We start from the raw sequence: 18,825 nt of genomic DNA, 5'->3' as shown, positions 1-18,825 counted from the left end.
GGCTGGGACGAGCCCCAGGACCCCGTCCTTTTAACAACGGCCACCGGTCGTGCTGACGCAGGATTTTCAGCCGCTCTCTTCCTTGACACCTGTGGAAAGGCCCCTGGGAACCCACCTCCACCAAGGTGCTGAACAGCCCGAGGCCAGGCCACCCGCCGCCTCCCCAATCCGCCTGCGGGAGCGCGGCGCAGAGCCAGGTCCCGACCCGTACGGGCCTGCCCGGCGGGGGAGGGCAAACGCGGCGGGCTCCCGCGGGACCGCCAAGGTCACGCGCGGGGACCCTCCCGACCCCCGTTCCTTGAGGCCACACAGTGAGGCTGCCCTCCCCTCCGCTCCCCCGCCCTCTCTTCCCGGTCTCCCGCAGAAAAATGGCACAACCCTCTCTTACAGAAAACGGGGAGGCGTGACGAGGGCTCACGCGAGCGGCCGCAGGGCCGGTAACCCCGGGCTCTCGGCCCCGGGAAGCTGTCGCCGCAGCTCCGCGGCCGCAACGACACCGAAACGCCTTGGGTCTCGGCAGCGCCCCAATGAGAACAGCCCCAGTCTGGCCGCCGCCCCCACCCCGCCACCTTTACCTCCGACACCTGGCGCCCGAGGCCGGCGGGACGCAGAGAAGGGCCCGGGTCCGGCCTGGCGCTCGGAAGAGCCCCTCGGCCCGCGGGCTCTGCGCGCACACCGCCCCCGTGCGCCCGGGGACCCGTGGGACCTGTAGTCCTGAAGCGGGGCCTACAGCACCCGGCAGGCACAGCGGCGGGGCGGGGCTCCGCGGCGAGGTCATCCCCCAAACCGGGGCGGGAGGCCAGCCCCCGCTCTAGCGGAGAGGGATTCCCGCCGGAAGCCGTCCCCGGGTGCGCAGAGGCGACTCACCGTCCCCGCGGCCCCTCAGCGGCGGCGAGCGCAGCAGCAGGAACGGCCGCCTCAACAGCTGCCTGACGCGCCCCGTCAGAGGAGGCAGGTAGGTTTGGAGATGGGCCCGGGGCCCGAGGCGTCGCGGCTCAGGGCCTCGCGTGGCACGTGACGCGCCTTGGTGACGTCAGAGGGCGGAGCGCAGCACGGCGTGGGACTGGACTCGTGGGAGGACCTCGGGCCTGTTGGTCAGCCGCTCAGGAGGCGGGAGAGTCGTGGGACCTCGCAGTTGGCACTCGCTGCCCCCCCGCCCGCGGCGGGAAGGAGTGCGCGCCGCCCTCGCACCCCGGCGTCGTCGAGCCCTGGTTCCGCGCACTCTTGTCCGGTTAGGCGCCGTGAAACACTGTGACAGAAGTCAACCCCCAACCCCAGGGCCGCGAAGGAAAGCCCAGTGGGCGCCCCCCGCGGGATTATGGGTGGTGCCTCTGGAGGGGAGCTCAGAAAAGGAGGTGATGGTGAGGAGGAGGCAGAAGTGAAAGGGCAGGGCCATTGCGGGGTGGGGACAGGCTGGAATGGGAAGGCAGGAAGCCACTGTGGTCCGCGGTGTGAGGATGCAGGAAGGTAAACTGCACCCGCACCCTGTTGGGCCTTTCCGTCGTCCCTAAAGCAAAGGGGGTTAGAAAACACTGTGTCCCTGAATGCCTCCTTTCTGTTCCCCAAAACCACCAACTTAAGGGAACAGTGAGAACAAGACTGGGCCACCGTGTCCAGATACACATTATCTTGAAGGACACTGGCTTTCCCTCATGCATACAGGGAACTAGGGCAAGTTAGTGTTATCATTAGAAAGCCACTTTCTTACGTGTACACCAGGGCAGTTGCTCCTTGGGATGCCGGTTGTGTAAGCAGACTAAACAAACTAATGCTAAAGATGTCACTGCTGGGCTGGTGTTATAGCTTAGTGGTAGAGCGCTTGTATGAGGCACTGGGTTCGATTTTCAGCACCACATATAAATAAAAAGTAAATAAAGGTCCATTGACAAAATAAATATTTTAAAATAACAATAAAAAATAATAAAGATGTCACTGATTCTGCAGCCTTTTATAAAACCCCTTTCTGAGTGGGTGGGTAGGACCCAGGGTACTATATAAAGGATATGTGTGACTTCTCTAGCCAATTGCCATTGGACAAAACACTGAAGGAGAGGAAATACTATGAGGGACTGGCGTGCTGTCAGCCTGGCCACTGAGCTCTTCTGGGGCAGTCATGGAGCTCTTATGAATTTTCCTTAATAAATTGTCTGTCTCCCATGTTGTGTCTGGGCACTTTCTTTGACCTTTCCAAAATCTATCCCACCACCCCGGCACTGCTGGGCTGTGGACAAAACAGCCTTGTAGGCCATTGTAAGGAGTTTGGGTTTTTTTTTTAAGAGAGAGAATTTTTTAATATCTATTTTTTAGTTTTCGGCGGACACAACATACCCGGGGCCGCAAGCATGCCAGGTGAGTGCGCTACGCTACCGCTTGAGCCACATCCCCAACCCCAGGAGTTTGGATTTTATAAATGGAATCTAAAGCCCTTGAAGAGCTGTAAGCAGTAGAATTAGTCACGCTTCATTATTCACAGATTTCATATTTGCAAATTCCCCTGCACACCCCAAAATCAATACTTTGTGGTGCTTTCTCATTTTTTCTCAGTTGAAGTCAAGTAAGGGTACATACTCCAGAAAGGGGATGGAAATGGGATAGGCAGTGGATATTTAAGCTGGGGGTTTAAGGACAGGTAGAAGTTCCCCAGGTATAAGTTATGAATCAGACATACTTTCCTATGTTCATTTATGGATACATGACCAATATAATTGCACATAGTGTATAATCACAAGAATGGGAAGCTATACTCAAGGTATATATAATATGTCAAAATACATTCTACTGTCATGTACAACTAAAAAGAGCAAATAAATATTTTTATAAAAAATGAGGGGGCTGGGGATGTGGCTCAAGCGGTAGCCCGCTTGCCTGGCATGCGTGTGGCCCGGGTTCGATCCTCAACACCACATACAAACAAAGATGTTGTGTCCGTCGAAAACTGAAAAATAAATATTTAAAAATTCTCTCTCTCTTTAAAAAAAATTTTAAAAAATGAAAAATAAATATTAAAATTTCTCTCTCTTTAAAAAAATAAAAAATAAGGGTACACCGTCTAAAAATGTTCTTTTGGAGGTATATTTAATGCCATGTTTTTCTTATTTTTGTGCTTTTTGTTGGTGATTTTGCTGCTTAAATGTCCCCAAGTATAGGGCCGAAATGCTATCTAGTATTCCTAAGCACAAGAAGGTAGTTGTTTTAGTCAGCTTTGTGTTGCTGTGATCAAAACACCCAACCAGAACAGCTTAGAGAAGGAAAAGCAGATTTGGGTCATGTATCAGAAGTTTCAGTCCATGGCCAGCCAACTCCATTGCCCAACACATCATAGAGAAAGGGCGTGTCAGAGGGAATCTGCTCCCCTCCTAGCAGCAAGGAAGCAGAAAGAAGAGCGAAAGAGCTTCGAGAAGATGCTCCTTTCTAGGGAGGACCCCGAATGACGGTCCTCCTCCAGCCATGCCCCACCTGCCCACAGTTAACCACTGAGTCCATTCAAACGAGGATGGACTGATTATGTTACAGCTCTCAAAATCCACTTTCCCTGTGGACAGTCTTGCATTAACACAGGAGCTTTTGGGGGACACCTCACATCCCAATCATAACAGTTGTGCTGTGCCTGAGAAAAATGTATGTTACATGAGCTTTGTTCAGCCTTTGCCTTGTGTTCAACTGCACTGATTCAACAATATATATTAAATAAGGTGTCTTTAAACAAAGACACTCGTAATACAAAGTTACATGTTGATTGGTTGACAAAAATGTTGTGAATGGGGAACTCTCAGGAGCCTGACCATATATTTGCTGTAGAAACAGTGATTCAGTATTCACTGATTTCAGTGCTTGTGGCAGCTTTAGAGAATGTAACTACCTCAGTGAAGCTCCATGTATGAGTTGAGTGACATTTTAAAGGATCATTCTGACGACTGTAACTATGAGTGGCAATTAGGAAGCTGAGAGGCCAGCATGTATGTAATTTTAAATTTTGCTACTAACCATGTTAGAAAGCATAAAAAAAGAGAAGTGAAATTAATTTGAGCAGTACTGTTTAATGTAATCAAATATATGCAAAATACTGTTTCAATATTAAATCATTATATAAATATACCAATGATATATTTTACTTTTTCCCCACACTGACTTTGAAATCCTTTGTTTGTTTTATATTTACAACATTTCTTAATCTAGGCCAGCCTCATTGAAGAGCTCAGTGGCAATATATGATGTGTACTACTGTGCTGGACAGCACAAACCTAGAATGTTCATTTATTTATTTGACTAAGCAAGGTCTTGTTTTTCCCCTGGAAATATACAAAATGGAATGAAGCCCAATTTCTTCCCAAAGTGCACTCAGTCCAGCTAGGAAAACTGATACAGTAGCTTATGTTGAAGGCATTGAAGTGCTTGAGAGCTTAGGGGAAGGAGTACCTAGACAAGGCTTCATAGAGGAAGTGGACATTTAAGCTGGGAATTTAAGGACAGGTAGAAGTTCCCCAGGTGTAAGAAGTGGTGAAGGGCACTCAGGGCAGTGACAGCTGTTATGCAGAGTCACAGAGAAATGCAATGCAGTGTTCCTGGCAAGGGGCAAGCTGCTCTGTGTGGCTGGATGGGAGGGTGTGAAATGGAAGGGAAGAGGGTGAGGAAAGATGAGGGTCTTGTAGACTAGTCTATGGAATTTAGAATTGATCCAATTCGTTAGGTAATGGGGAATGTTGACAATTTTGGGCAGAGTGATGTGGCTAGATTTGTGTTTTTGACAGGCCATTCAGGCAGTGTGGAGGGAGTAGAAATATGAGGCAGAAAGACCTCTTGGGAGGGGAAAGGACTTAAAACAGAGCCAGAGAAAAGATCCATGGAGACTAAGAAGAGGGTCAGAGGAAGGAAGGGAGCATGTAGACCAGCAGGTGTCAAGAGCATCCCATGTAGTAGAGGTCAAGTAGAATGGGACATGCCTAACTTACTGTACTGGATGCTGTATTAAAATTTACTGACCCTTCAAAGTCCACTGAGTATTGGGGATTCAAAAACCAGTGAGAGTTGGCAAGTAGGGTCAAGGACGCACAGGCTGGAGCAGGTCCCACATTCCAGCTCTGGTGATCATGATTTGCTTACTGCTTGCTCTGGACACAGTTGCCTGTGGTGAGGTATCCAAGAAGGAGGAAGTCTGTCAGGGTGAGCCCAGGCCTTCTTGGAAATGCTGTGGCTGAGCAGCAGGTACTGAGTGCTTCATAGTGGAGATGGCATCATTTGCACTGACATCCCAAAACTTGGAGGCCTGAGAATGGCACATGGAAAGTGCACAGACAAAGGAAATTCATGACTTCAGAAGGAGGAAGACATTCTTCTGCACCAAAATGGGTACTCTATGCTTCATTCACACTCTTTGTCCTTTCAGCACCCTGGCCTGTGTTCTTGCTGCTCTCATTTTTATCGTGACTGTATATACAGCTGTGCAGTCACTCCTTTGGGTGGAACACCGTGAACAGTGACATGAGAGCAGCCCAGAGAGGTCTTCTTCCATTTGTGTCCTTTGGATTAGCTGCATTTGCTGCCACCTTGTCTGCCTTGGGATTAGGTTTAGGAATAACCATAACTGCTAGGATGTTGTTTTCTATCCAGATGAAAATAATTCTTAGAAACAAAACTTCTATTGAATCATCATTGAAGAGAAGGCTAAAGATTGAATTCAATATTACCAACTAGATGAAATTTTTGTTTTTCCTTATGATATGGGAAGTAAATGAAAGAACTTTAAATAGATATTTACATTGTTAAGGGTCCCTGAAAGAGATGGATTGGAGTGGCCAATAAGAGAATGCTGTCACCAGTACAACTTAACAATAGAGCAGTTGAAATGAAAAGTGAGAGTGAGAAGTGTTGGTTGTAAAGTCATAGAAGATTATACTGGTGCCTGCTGTCCTTCAACAAAATGAATCCAAGCCTTCTTCACAAGTCCTTGTGCTGAGAGACTATAAAAAGGGGAATTCATTTTAGCCACAAAAGGGTTCTGGTGCTGATTGTATGGAGACAGAATCCTGGATGGTTGTTTGTAGACAGTGTTTTAAGAATAAGAGGATGGAGGACTGGGGCAGGGGCTCAGCAGTAGAGCATTCTCTTAGCACGTACAAGGCGCTGGGTTCCATCCTCAGCACCACATAAAACTAAAGAAATAAAATAAAGGTATTGTGTCCAATTACAACTAAATGTGTGTGTGTGAGTGTGTGTATTTTTTTTTTTTTTTAAATAAGGATGGTGTCGAAAAAGGTCCCTATGAGGCTGGGGTTGTGGCTCAGAGGTAGAGTGCTTGCCTAGCGTGTGTGAGGCCCTGAGTACTCTCCTCAGCACCACATAAAAATAAATAAATAAAGGTATTAAAAAAAAAAAAGGAAAGAAAAGGGTCTCTATGATGCTGAAACAGATCCAGCCCCAGAGGATGAGAAGAAAAACAACAGTCATTGTTTGAGTGAAATTATTCTTTTAAGTCTGCTTTATTACTTAAAAAAAATTGTACATATTACTAAAAGATTAAGCAACAAACCTACTCTGGTTAAGGTGTCCTTTTCCTCAAAGGTGTGCTGGTGCTGTGATTTAGGTATTTTATCACCATCTTGAAATGGAGAAGCCATTCTGCACGTGCATAGAAGTCCCTGATTTTGACCACCTCTTCCACTGAAAGGAACAGTGTTTCGTCCAAGAGAGTCAACTTCATTTTCTCTGTTTTTTTCCCTATGTGCTGCACACTCTGTACCTCAACTGCAGATATAGTTTAGCCAAGAGCATGTGATAATTTTCCCTCTCAGTTGATGTAGGGTATTAGGTGATATTCTAGATACTTTAGAACTTAATTTGTCAAATTCAATATAAGCTCAAATTTTATCACCTTTTTATTATTTATTTTTTGTAGTTGTAGATGGACAGCATGCCTTTATTTGTTTACTTTTACATGGTGCTGAGGATTGAGCCCAGTGCCTCACACGTGTGAGGTAAGCACTCTGCCAATGAGCTACAGCCCCAACCCCAGCCCTCACCTATCTTTTATTTTTTTTTTAAAGAGAGAATGAGAGAGAGAGAGAGGGAGAATTTTAATATTTATTTTTTAGTATTTGGCGGACACAACATCTTTGTTGGTATGTGGTGCTGAGGATCGAACCCGGGCCGCACGCATGCCAGGAGAGTGCGCTCCCGCTTGAGCCACATCCCCAGCCCCTCACCTATCTTTTAATAATGTAGATTTTATCATTGCAGATCAATGAATGTTCTATATAAAAAGAAGTAGAAGAACCAGAGAGAGCCCAAAATTTAGTTAGATGGAGTTGGTCCATGCCACTGGATGGCACTGTTCAAGATGTTTAATTTTTTTTTTTTTTATGTGCTTGTGGGTGCTCTACTACTGAGCTATGTCCCCAGCCCTACCCCTTTTTTGACACAGGGTCTTGCTAAGTTGTATTTCTTTTTTTTTTCTTTTAGTTGTTAATAGAACTTTATTTACTTTATTTATAGGTGGTGCTGAGAATCTAATCCATTGCCTCACACATGCCAGGCAAGTGTGCTACCACTGAGCCACAGCCACAGCCCCCACTAACTGTATTCCTAACTGTATGTTGAGCACAGACAACACCTGTTTCATAGGGCTACTGAGAGCAAGGAATGGCAAGGAAGTCACTTTCCATGATACCTGGCACATAGCTGGCACTCAGTACAAATGGTAGTTGTTATTTGTTATCCTGTGAGTAGTTTGGGCCCCAGGTCCTTCACCTGTAAAGCAGAATTGTGGCCTCCAACCTGACATTAACAGAACTTCAGGAGCACATGAGATGATTGAAGTGTGTATGCAGAAGTAAAGGCCAGTGATCCTCCACAGGCTACATGGGCACCACACAGCCAAGCAGTTCCATTCCTGTGAACGTGCCCGCAAGAGTCAAGAGCATGCATCCACACAAAACCTGTGCACAGAGACCACAGCACAAATGATCATGTTCATAGTGGCCAGAAGGTGGAAGCAGCCAGGCACAGGGCTGCATGTTTGTAATCCCAGCAGCTCGGGAAGTTAAGACATGAGGATCATGAGCTCAAAGCCAGCCTCAGCAACAGTGAGGCAATAAGCAACTCAGTGAGTCCCTATCTCTAAATAAAATAAAAAATAGGTGGCTCAGTGGTTGAGTGCCCCTGAGTTCAAACCCTGGTACCCAACCCCAGCCCTGTTAAGAAAAAGGTGGAAGCAAATGACAGACTGTGTCCTTGACCAACTTTGGTCAGTCTCCTCTGAATCCTCTTCCCAACTATATCTTGACCTTTAGATTTAGCAAGAATCCTGCTAAGTAAATCCCACCCCCCCAACCCTCACCATCTGGCCAAACTCCTCACCCTCCCCTCCCCAGCTGATTTCTGAGCACCCTGGCCTGTCTCCAGAAGATTCCTGTGAGGTTAGGTTAGCTGAGAGTCACCTACCCTCTAAACAGTGTTCCCTCAGCCAAGTCCTCCAATAGCACCCTTTCCATTGCTTCGCTGTAAATCACCACTTTTCCTTGTTGTATTCAGAGTTCACCTATTTCCCTCTTTCCCCGTTGTAATAGTTCCTGAATAAAATCTGTTTTTACATTTTAACTATTGTGCAGTTCTGGTTTTCTTTGATGAATGGATAAACAAAATGTTTTCCATCCATACAAGGGAATGTTGTTAAGCCATAAGAAGGAACAAAACACCAGTATAGGTACAACACTGTGGATGGACCTTGAGAACATCATGCTAGGTGCAAGTGAAGCCAGATTTACAGATAGGTAGTTAGTGTAGTTAGGTAAATCGGGTCTAATATCAAGTAAAATCAAGAATGGAGGCCATTATAGAAAATGGAGTCCAGGAAACCAGAGCAGCTCTTGGGGAAATTGAAATGTCCCCAAGGCCCAGAGCCCATCCCAAGGAAATGTTAATGAAGCAGCTCCCAGCAAACAGGGAGATGCTAATCCAAAAGCCCTTCCTGCCCAGATTACTCCTTTGGCCCACCTGTCCCCTGCGCTTTTGGCCTTCCCATCTTCATTCCATCACTGCAAGATAACAGAACAAAGGACAAGAATGCAACAGGAATGTGGGAAAGCTGAAAGTAGACCTTAGCTATAAAAGAGGGAAGACTTCCCCCTTCCACGGATTCCACCTCTTGGGTCCCCTTCTTCCTCCAGGAGAAGTCTTTTCTGCTGTCCTTTAATAAAGCTTCTACTTTCTGCTTGCCTTGGCGTGCTTCTCTGGTGTTATACTTCAACATTCGGGGAAGCAAGGACTCATCACCAGTAAACAGCGTAACAGATTGGAGGTCCCACCGAGATCTACACCAAGGTAAGCGCCTCTCCATGCTCCCCACGTCTGTCTGAGGTGCATCTTTCTCTCTCTCTTTTTTTAAAAATATTTTTTTATATATGGACCTTTATTTTATTCATTTATATGTGGTGCTGAGGATTGAACCCAGTGCTTCACACATGCTAGGCAAATGCTCTACCACTGAGCCACAGCCTCAGCCCCTCTCTCTTTCTTTCTGGAGGGTGATGTGGGCACCCGATGGCTACTTAAACACAATTAGTGCAGCCGCCACTCTTCAAGACTCAGGTGAGAGATTTCCTGATCTAGGCAGCTCTCAATCACCTGTTCCATACAGAGCAGGCATATTGTTTCTGCCAAAACCGCTTCCCACTTTTCTGTCTGGGCCCGGAGAACAATTGTCCCTAATCCCGATCTGCCTTGGATGCGTGGAGGTGGAAGAAGGAGTTTGGAACAACTGCAGAATTCTGGTCTGGGCTGCACGAAGACGTATTCCTAGGATTCCTTTCTCTTGAACCCCCTCCCGACAGCTCTAAGGGGTATCTAGAGTGATCGGTAGATGAATGGCACTGAGGGAAAGCCCCAATTACATTTCCCTCCATATGGGCTACACAATACTCCCAACCCCACATCCATTCCCTCCTGGATGCTCCCCTTCCTTCGCCGGTCAGAAATGCTACCAATTCAGATTGTAGGACTGAGAAAGACACGAGATAATTAGTAAAAGGTGCCCAGGTTCCCCTCATGTGCATAGGTAACTTTCACTAGTCTGTTTTAAAATTTCCTATTTCTGCTCTGATGTTTAGAATGTGCTGTGTTCTCTTTAAGCTGCTAGAGGGAGGCATTTTTAGAATCAACTCTTCCTATAGTCTCTCCGATAGAAAGCACTATATGCCTTACAACCAGTAGATATCCCTTAACCTCAGGAGATTCCTTTAGTCTATAGAGCAAAAAGGCAACAAGAAGAGTGCGCAATTCTCTTTTGCTGTGGGTTTTTAGTGTCAGGGAGGAAAGCAGTAAGCCCCTTAAGTCTGAATCCTCCCAGGGTCTCTGGCACAGGGCAAACTGGGACCCTAGCACTTTGCCAAAGGGGCCCAGAAACACCCTTGGCAAAGCAAGGTGAGAGTTTTCTGGACCATAAGGAAGCTCAAGCTTAGGGAGGCATCCCTAATGAGAACAGTTTTCTCCGGCGCATGTACCTGAGTCCTGGTTTTTTTCTCTTCTCACTCAGATGGGAGCTTCTCTCTCCAGTATGCTAGGTACACTTACCTACATATTGAAAAATTGGGATAAGTTTGACCCACAGACACTTGAGAAAAAGCGCCTCATTTTCTTCTGCTGTCAGGCCTGGCCTCAATACAAACTCCCTGATGGAGAATCCTGGCCACCAGAGGGAAGTATCAATTTTAGTACAATTTTACAGCTTGATAAAAATTTGCAAAAGGGAATGGAAATGGTGTGAGGTGCCATAGGTTCAGGTTTATTTGTCCTAAGGGAAAACCCCAAATTATGCCAACAATGTAGAGTAGACTTAGCTATGATATCTGCCACGAAGAGAGAAAAATCTTAAAGAATCACCTACTGAGGAGAAAGAATCAGGAGGACCCACAAAATCTCCATCAGATGTTGGTGTGCAACAGCGGCCCTCCTGTCCTCCATATCCTGGCCTCTCTGCATCTGCCCCAATAGACAGATCAAATATATTACCTCTCCAGGAGATGCCAGGAGGAGAATTTGGACCAATCATAGTACATACCCCCTTCTCCCTTCAAGACCTAAGGCAGGGCTGGGGATGTGGCTCAAGCGGTAGCCGCTCGCCTGGCATGCGTGCGGCCCGGGTTCGATCCTCAGCACCACATACCAACAAAGATGTTGTGTCCGCCGAGAACTAAAAAATAAATATTAAAAAAATTCTCTCTCTCTCTCTCTCCTCTCTCACTCTCTCTTTAAAAAAAAAAAAAAAAAAGACCTAAGGCAAATAAAAACAGACTTAGGGAGATTTTCGGAGGACCCAGATAAATATATTGAGGTATTTCAAATCTTATGCCAGTGTTTGACCTCACCTGGAAAGATATTATGCTATTACTCAACCATATTTTGACTTTCAATGAGAAGGAAGCAGCCCTAAGAGCAGCTGAAGAATTTAGGGATGACGTACACCTTGCTCTTGCCCCAGCAGAACAGACTAGGAGCAAACCCAGTTATCCATCCGGAGCACAGGCAGTTCCCAGAAATGATCCTGACTGGGACCCAAATGCTGAACAGGATGATTGGAAAATTAGACATTTCCAAATGTTGGCCCTTGAGGCCCTCAGGAGAATCAAGCAAAAAGCCCATTAACTATTCTAAAGTTTCAAAAAGTATTCAGGGACCCCAGGAAAGCCCTGCTATTTTCATGGAGAAACTCAGGGAGGCAATGAGAAAACACACCACCGTGGATCCTGAATCCACAGAGGGCCAAATACTTTTATTTTTTAGTTTTTTTTTAAGGTGGACATAATATCTTTATTTTATTTTTTATGTGGTGCTGAGAATCGAACCCAATGCCTCACGCATACTAGCTGAACATGCTACCACTTGAGCCACATCCCCAGCCCTGGGGCCAACTACTTTTAAAGGACAAATTTATCACTCAAGTCAGCCCCAGACATTAGGAGGAAGTTACAAAAATTGGCATATGGCCCTGATCAATCTTTAGATAACATCCTCTGACTTGCTACTTCCATTTTTTATAATACAGACCAAAAGGAAAAGGAGAAAGAGTGCAGAGACAGAAAAAGTACTGAAGCGCTGGTGTTTGCTCTTAGAGGAGTAAGCTCCCAGGGTGAAAAAGGAGGAAGACGAAATGCTCCTCAATCCACAAAAGGAACTTGTTTCCATTGCAGAGAGGAAGGACATTTCAAACGGGATTGCCCAAAAGCCCTGCCCTAAATGTCAAGGCAATCACTGGAAGAGTGACTGTCCTCAGGGGCGTAGGTCCTTGAAGCCAGATTCCTTCACACAGGCCTGATGGGGCCCAGGCTCAATTCTGGCTCCCGTAACTCCTATCACTGCAGGTGAGCCCCAGGTACACTTCTCTGTAGGGAGGCCAGAGGTCCATTTCCTCTTAGACACTGGCGCTAGTTATTCTGTGCTCACCTCTTACCCCGGACCTCTTTCCTCTAATACTATAAGGGTACAAGGAGTGTCTGGATGGCCTATTACCACAAAGTTTACCCCCCCACACTGAGTTGTGAGTGGGACGGGATGATGTTTTCTCATGCATTTCCAATAGTCCCAGAATGTCCTACCCCTTTATTGGGAAGAGACTTACTTTCAAAACTTCAGACATCCATTACAATGAATTTGGGACTGCAAGGATCATCATGTTTGCCTTTATTAGAATGTAATATAAACCCTGTAGTGTGGGCTACTGAAGGCAAAATTGGATGGGCAAAAAGTGCAGTTCCAACCTAAATAGTCTTAAAAGATCCTTCTGTCTTTCCACATCAGAGACCATATCCCCTACGCCCAGAGGCAAGAAAGGGCTTATTGAAGATCATTCAGAACCTCAAGAGACAAAAACTTTTAGTGCCCTGCCAAAGCCCATGTAACATACCCATTTTAGGAATTCAAAAACCAAATGGGGAATGGAGACTAGTTCAGGACCTGAGAATAATTAACAAAGCAGTTGTTCCTCTCCACCCTATAGTTCCTAACCCATACACTCTGTTATCTGAGATTCCAGCAGCTGCTGCTTGGTTTTCTGTGTTAGATTTAAAGGATGCCTTTTTCTGTATACCCTTAGACTCCCAATCACAATATCTGTTTGCCTTTGAGGAACCAGATAAGCAGATCTCAATTAACTTGGACAGTATTGTCCCAAGGGTTCAGAGATAGCCCTCATTTGTTTAGCCAAACCCTAGCTAAGGATTTAACAGACTTCAGAGATAAAACATCTCTGACTGTCCTACAATATGCAGATGACATACTTTTGTGTACCTCTACTCAAAAGGAATGTCAGGAAGCCACTAAAGAACTTTTAAACTTCTTAGCTGATAAGGGTTATAAAGTCTCAAAGAAAAAGCTCAATTGTGCCAAAAACAAGTTCAATATTTAGGATTACAGCTGTCTCAAGGAACCCGCAAACTAGGGCCAGAAAGAATAACCCCTATAGGACAGAATCCTCTACCTCAAACCATAAGACAACTTAGAGGCTTCCTAGGGATAACTGGATACTGTAGGCATTGGATCCCTGGATATGGGGAATTAGCTAAGCCTCTTTATAGCCTCCTCAGAGAGATACTACGCCAAGGAACAACTTCCCTGATATGGGAACCAGAACACATTAAATTTTTTAAGGCATTGAAAGGGGCCTTACGCCAAGCCCCTGCCCTCAGTTTACCTACTGAACAAAAATTCAACCTATTTGTCACTGAGAGAGGAGGAATAGCCCTGGGAGTGCTCACACAAAAGAAGGGACCAGCTCAACAGCCAGCAAACCTCCCCAATCTTTTTTTTTTTTTTTGAGAGAGAGAGAGAGAGAGAGAGAGAATTTTTTAATATTTATTTTTTTATTATTTTTTTTTTTAGTTCTCGGTGCAACATCTTTGTTTGTATGTGATGCTGAGGATCGAACCCGGGCCGCATGCATGCCAGGCGAGCGCGCTACTGCTTGAGCCACATCCCCAGCCCAAACCTCCCCAATCTTAAACATAGATAGGGACGATCTGTGTTTCATTGGCATGATCATCTAGCTTCACTGTTTATCCCACAAATTGGTTTAGAAGATGTAATGTGGCATGTAGAGTCTTTAAACAATTATACTCAAACTGCCCTCCATGATATTGAGGAAAGTATCTCTCTCCTCAACACTGAAATAACACTTATGAGGAAGGCCATCTTGTAAGGGGGGTCCGGCGGAGCGTCGGAGGGAGAGACCACACAAGAGAGGGAGAGACCACACAAGAGACTTACTCCATGCAATTGGCAAAAGGGGATTTATTGGGGATCCATTCCAGCGCGCTGGGGCTCCGTTCTTACTCAAGAAGGGAGAGCAGCCCAGAGCCCAGAGCAAAGGTCAAGCAGAGCTTAAGAACACTTTTTGGGGAGGGCGGGAGGCTTTGCATACATCAGAACAAATCATCATGAGGCGCGGGGAAATTGATCAACAACTCTGAGACGTGATTGGCACATTCATTGGTGGGAACAGATCGGGCGAGGGTGATTGGTCATTCGTAAGCGGGTTACACATTCAAACTGATTGGTCCGGGCCCTGTGACGAACTGCACAGGGCCCTAGGCTAAATGGCCAGTAGGGTGTTATCTTAACTATCTCAGGAATCTGGGTGTAACAGAGGAACTTAATAATGCCTAATCTTTTACATTCAAGCTTTCCAGTTTAGAAACTTTACCCTTTCAATCTTACAAAACTGGATGGCTTTAGATGGCCTCACTGCAGCTCAAGGCAGTACTTGTGCCATTATTAAATCTGAATGTTGTGTTTACATCCCTGACAATTCTGGCAATGTGACAAATATCCTTAAAAATTTACATGCTCCGATAGAAGCCATGTCCTTGCCAACCTTGTCATGGGAACAATATCTTAGCTCCTGGTTTTCTGGTATTTCCTGGTGGAAAACATTGTTAGTCTCTGTCATTGTCATCATACTCATTGGCATATTCCTATGCTGTGGCATTTATTGTTGCATTAATCTAGTTCCAGTACTAATAACTTCTTGTTTCTCTTATAGACCACCCATCACTCAAATGGCCCTCCAGCCTGTTACTTCTCAATCAGACTTCTATCATGGACCACTCGACAGACCGATTTTTAAAAAAGGGGGACTCCAAAACTGTCTTCTCAACACCACCCGCTTTCAGCTTGAAGACGCCAGAATGGTCATCGCCCCCTTTCCTTACAGCAGTAAGGAGTTCCCAAAATTAGAGGGGGGAATGAAGCCAGATTTACAGATAGGTAGTTAGTGTAGTTAGGTAAATCGGGTCTAATATCAAGTAAAATCAAGAATGGAGGCCATTATAGAAAATGGAGTCCAGGAAACCAGAGCAGCTCTTGGGGAAATTGAAATATCCCCAAGGCCCAGAGCCCATCCCAAGGAAATGTTAATGAAGCAGCTCCCAGCAAACAGGGAGATGCTAATCCAAAAGCCCTTCCTGCCCAGATTACTCCTTTGGCCCACCTGTCCCCTGCGCTTTTGGCCTTCCCATCTTCATTCCATCACTGCAAGATAACAGAACAAAGGACAAGAATGCAACAGGAATGTGGGAAAGCTGAAAGTAGATCTTAGCTACTTCCCTTCCACGGATTCCACCTCTTGGGTCCCCTTCTTCCTCCAGGAGAAGTCTTTTCTGCTGTGCTTTAATAAAGCTTTTACTTTCCACTTTAAACTTGCCTTGGCGTGCTTCTCTGGTGTTATACTTCAACATTTGGGGAAGCAGGGACTTGTCATCGGTAAATACCGGTAACACAAGGAGCTGGTCAGAAAGGCCACGTGCCTTCGGATTCCATTTGTATCATATGTCCAGAATAGAGACAAAAATCAGTGGCTACTAGGGCCAGGAACTTCAGGGGAAATGGGGTAAGTCTAAGAGGTGCAGGCTTTCTTTTTAGATTGGTAAAAACTTTTTAAATTGATCGTCATGGTGGTGCATATATCTGCACACCCTAAAAGCCATCTCATTCTACATTCTAAACAGGTGTACTGAAATGTGAATTATGTTGTAATACAGCTGTTACCAGAAAGAGGGGGATGAAGCCATACTAAAAGCAATTCAGGAAGAATTCAGTCACAATGAAATAACAAAGGAAGGGCTAGCATATCCTTACAAATATAGGGCCACGTATTTGTGTCTCTTGCTCTGGAATCCTCCCTGTGTGTACCTGAGATTAGGAGTCCATGAGTGTCCCTGAGGGATCAATTCAGCCTCAAAATGTATCTGTTTGTCTCACCTTTTCCTGGAGAACATCAGAACGCAGCTTCTTTTAGGTCACCAGCCTTCTCCCCTGGCACCCGAGCCTCGCCCCTATCCTCAGGCATGTGCTGCAAAGCCAACTGCCTTTTATTTTTAGTCCAGATTGTACTAAAACTGGGGCAGCATTATGCCAGGGCCCAGCATACCTTTAGTGACAGGTGCCTTGGCACTCAGTAGCCTGCCACCTGAAGCTCATCCTGGTGCCACTGGACAAACGCCCCTTGCCCTCAGCAGGGCTGGCCTCCCCTATCCCAGACACCTTGGCCTGTCTGCTCCTAGGTTGTGCAGCCGTGGCCCAGGAGTGGGGAAGCAAGGCCCTGTGTCTTCCTGACACTAGCGCCCTCTGCTGGCTGCATGGCTCCCTTTGCCTTTCCTGGCCCGATAGTCCCAGGGGTGATATGTACCCTCTTAATTTACTTCTTTAGTCTAAAGTTAAAATTAGGCCTGAGTGTTATGCTGGGACTCCACAAGGAAAAGTGCACACAAGTGTTAGGTTTGGTGAGTTTCACAAGCCCACTCACTGGTGCCCCCGTACCAGGTCAGACCCCCCACCCCCCACCCTCCAGTCTCCTCTGTGACCGCTTGTTTTAGTCAGATTTGTCAACACTGTGACCAAAAGACCTGACAAGGACAACACAGAGGAAGAAAAGTTTATTTGAGCTCATGGTTTCAGAGGTGCCATTCTGTAGAAGGCCACTTTCGTCGCTCTGGGCCTGGGTGAGGCAGAGCATGGTGGTGGAAGGGTGACATGGCGACCAGGAAACATAGATTCCCCTCACCTGAGGGCAGCCCCAGCGGCCACTCCTCCAGCCTCAGTGTGCTGCCTCGTACCCTGGCCTGGAGAGCAGCAAGGGTGGTGAGGAGCAGGCACACCTGGGTCTGCCGTGGCTGGTCCTGCCTCTCTACAGAGGTAAACTTCATATAGGTTCTTCGTGGAATGAAAGGAGGTGTCTATGCAAAGTGCCTGGCTCCATACTTGCCAGAAAGTGCTCAAAATGGGCATAAGATTTTGTCTGAGGCGTTCAAGCTAATGATGCATCAGGTTGATGGGGGTGGGTGAGGAAGTCTCACACTCAGGCCAGCTCCTTTCATACCCAGTGCAGGACCCGGAAGGAGCCCACCAGAGTCGAGTCAGCCACCCCCCGGGGGAGCTGCCGTGTGGGGTCAACAGTAGAGTTGTCGCAGTTCCTGAGACTTGACAAGAACAGTGCTCCTGTCAGAAGTGTGTGTGGTTTGGTGAATTTCCAGACTGACCATACCCCGGCAACTCTGCTTCATTTTCTCTTTCAAGCCTTGAGGTCACCTGAGGACAACCACTCTCCTGACTTCTCGCACCAGAGCTTAGCTTTCTCCATCTTTGTACTTTTGACAGCAATGGATTCATGCAGTGTGAACTCATTTGAATATAGCAGCTTCTGCCAATTTCATAGCTGGGAAAATCATCCCTATTGTGGCATGCCATTGTCAATGTGCATTTTCATTGCTGTCTAATAATCCATTGTGTGAATGTGCCAGTTGTCTGTTTGCTGTTCCCAGGCATCTGGGTGGTCCTAGGTGAGGATTTAAGGCTGCTGTGAATAGTCTGTCACAAACACTCCAGCACATGGTATGTGAATATTTCTGTGGGTACCCATCTAGGGATGTGGTGGTTGGGTCATAAGGTGTGTGTTTATTCCATTTTGTAGAGCCTGACAAAAAGTTTTCCAGAGCAGCTCTGCCAGTTTACACTCCACCAGAACATAGGAGGGTTCTGCTTTTCATATACTTGCCAACCTTTGGCGTTTCTGGATCTTCAAATGTAAATAAATGGTAAGAAACATGAATGACCAAATTTATTTAATAACATTTCTATCATTAATATGGCCCATGAGATTTGACAGCTCCTTTTGAGCTATCATCCAGTTAGTAAATATTTCCTGAGCACCTACTATGTGCTGGGCTAGGCTGTGTGTACTACTTTCTAGTACTTTCTAGTACTAGAAAGTAGAGAAAGGTCTCTGCCCTGAATGAGCTCCAGAAACACCCTCCCTTCAGATCTCAACCCAGGTGTCCCCTCCACAGAGGGGGCTCCCTGAGCATTTGCAGCATGGCCACTGTCTCATTGTTCACTTGGTTATCTTCACAGCACTTACCATCACCCGTGGGCCTTTATTTACATTTTCACCTATTTGTTGTATCTCTCCTTGGTGAGGGCAGGAATTCTGATTTTCCCTAGCCCTTAGAAGAGTTTCTGGCGCTGGTCAACTCTCAGTACATGTTTATGCAATGAATGATGATTGAGAGAATGATCGACAGGGTGACAGCTGAGACTTTGAGTCCAAGTCCTAGCCCTGCCACTTCTTCACCATATGAACCTCAGTAAATCACTTAAATTTTTAAATTTCCTCATCTATAAAACAAGGGTGGAGTAGTAGAAGAAAGAATTGGGAAGCATGAAGTTAGATTGATAGTGATTTTGCAACCCAAAGAAGAGAGGGAAAATAGAATGAATTTAAATTAATGGATCCTGCTGCGCACAGTGGTGCATGCCTGGAATCCCAGCAGCCCAGGAGGCTGAGAT

The 18,825-nt window shown here is 46.2% G+C and overlaps 1 long non-coding RNA gene and 1 pseudogene across 1 annotated transcript; both read left to right on the top strand.

Moving 5' to 3' along the window:
• Window positions 1-867: 867 nt before the first annotated feature.
• Window positions 868-15,659, top strand: LOC144256873 (uncharacterized). Its single transcript, XR_013344295.1, has 3 exons — window positions 868-955; window positions 9,162-9,315; window positions 15,026-15,659. It is a non-coding gene; the product is annotated as an uncharacterized LOC144256873 (long non-coding RNA).
• On the top strand, window positions 5,305-6,094 carry LOC113180416 (palmitoyltransferase ZDHHC6-like; annotated as a pseudogene).
• Window positions 15,660-18,825: the final 3,166 nt, after the last annotated feature.

Source organism: Urocitellus parryii, chromosome 9, assembly GCF_045843805.1.
Source record: "Urocitellus parryii isolate mUroPar1 chromosome 9, mUroPar1.hap1, whole genome shotgun sequence".
Classification (NCBI taxonomy): domain Eukaryota; kingdom Metazoa; phylum Chordata; class Mammalia; order Rodentia; family Sciuridae; genus Urocitellus; species Urocitellus parryii.
The sequence above is the reverse complement of the archived record's forward strand: the minus strand, read 5'-3'. Positions and strand labels throughout refer to the sequence as shown.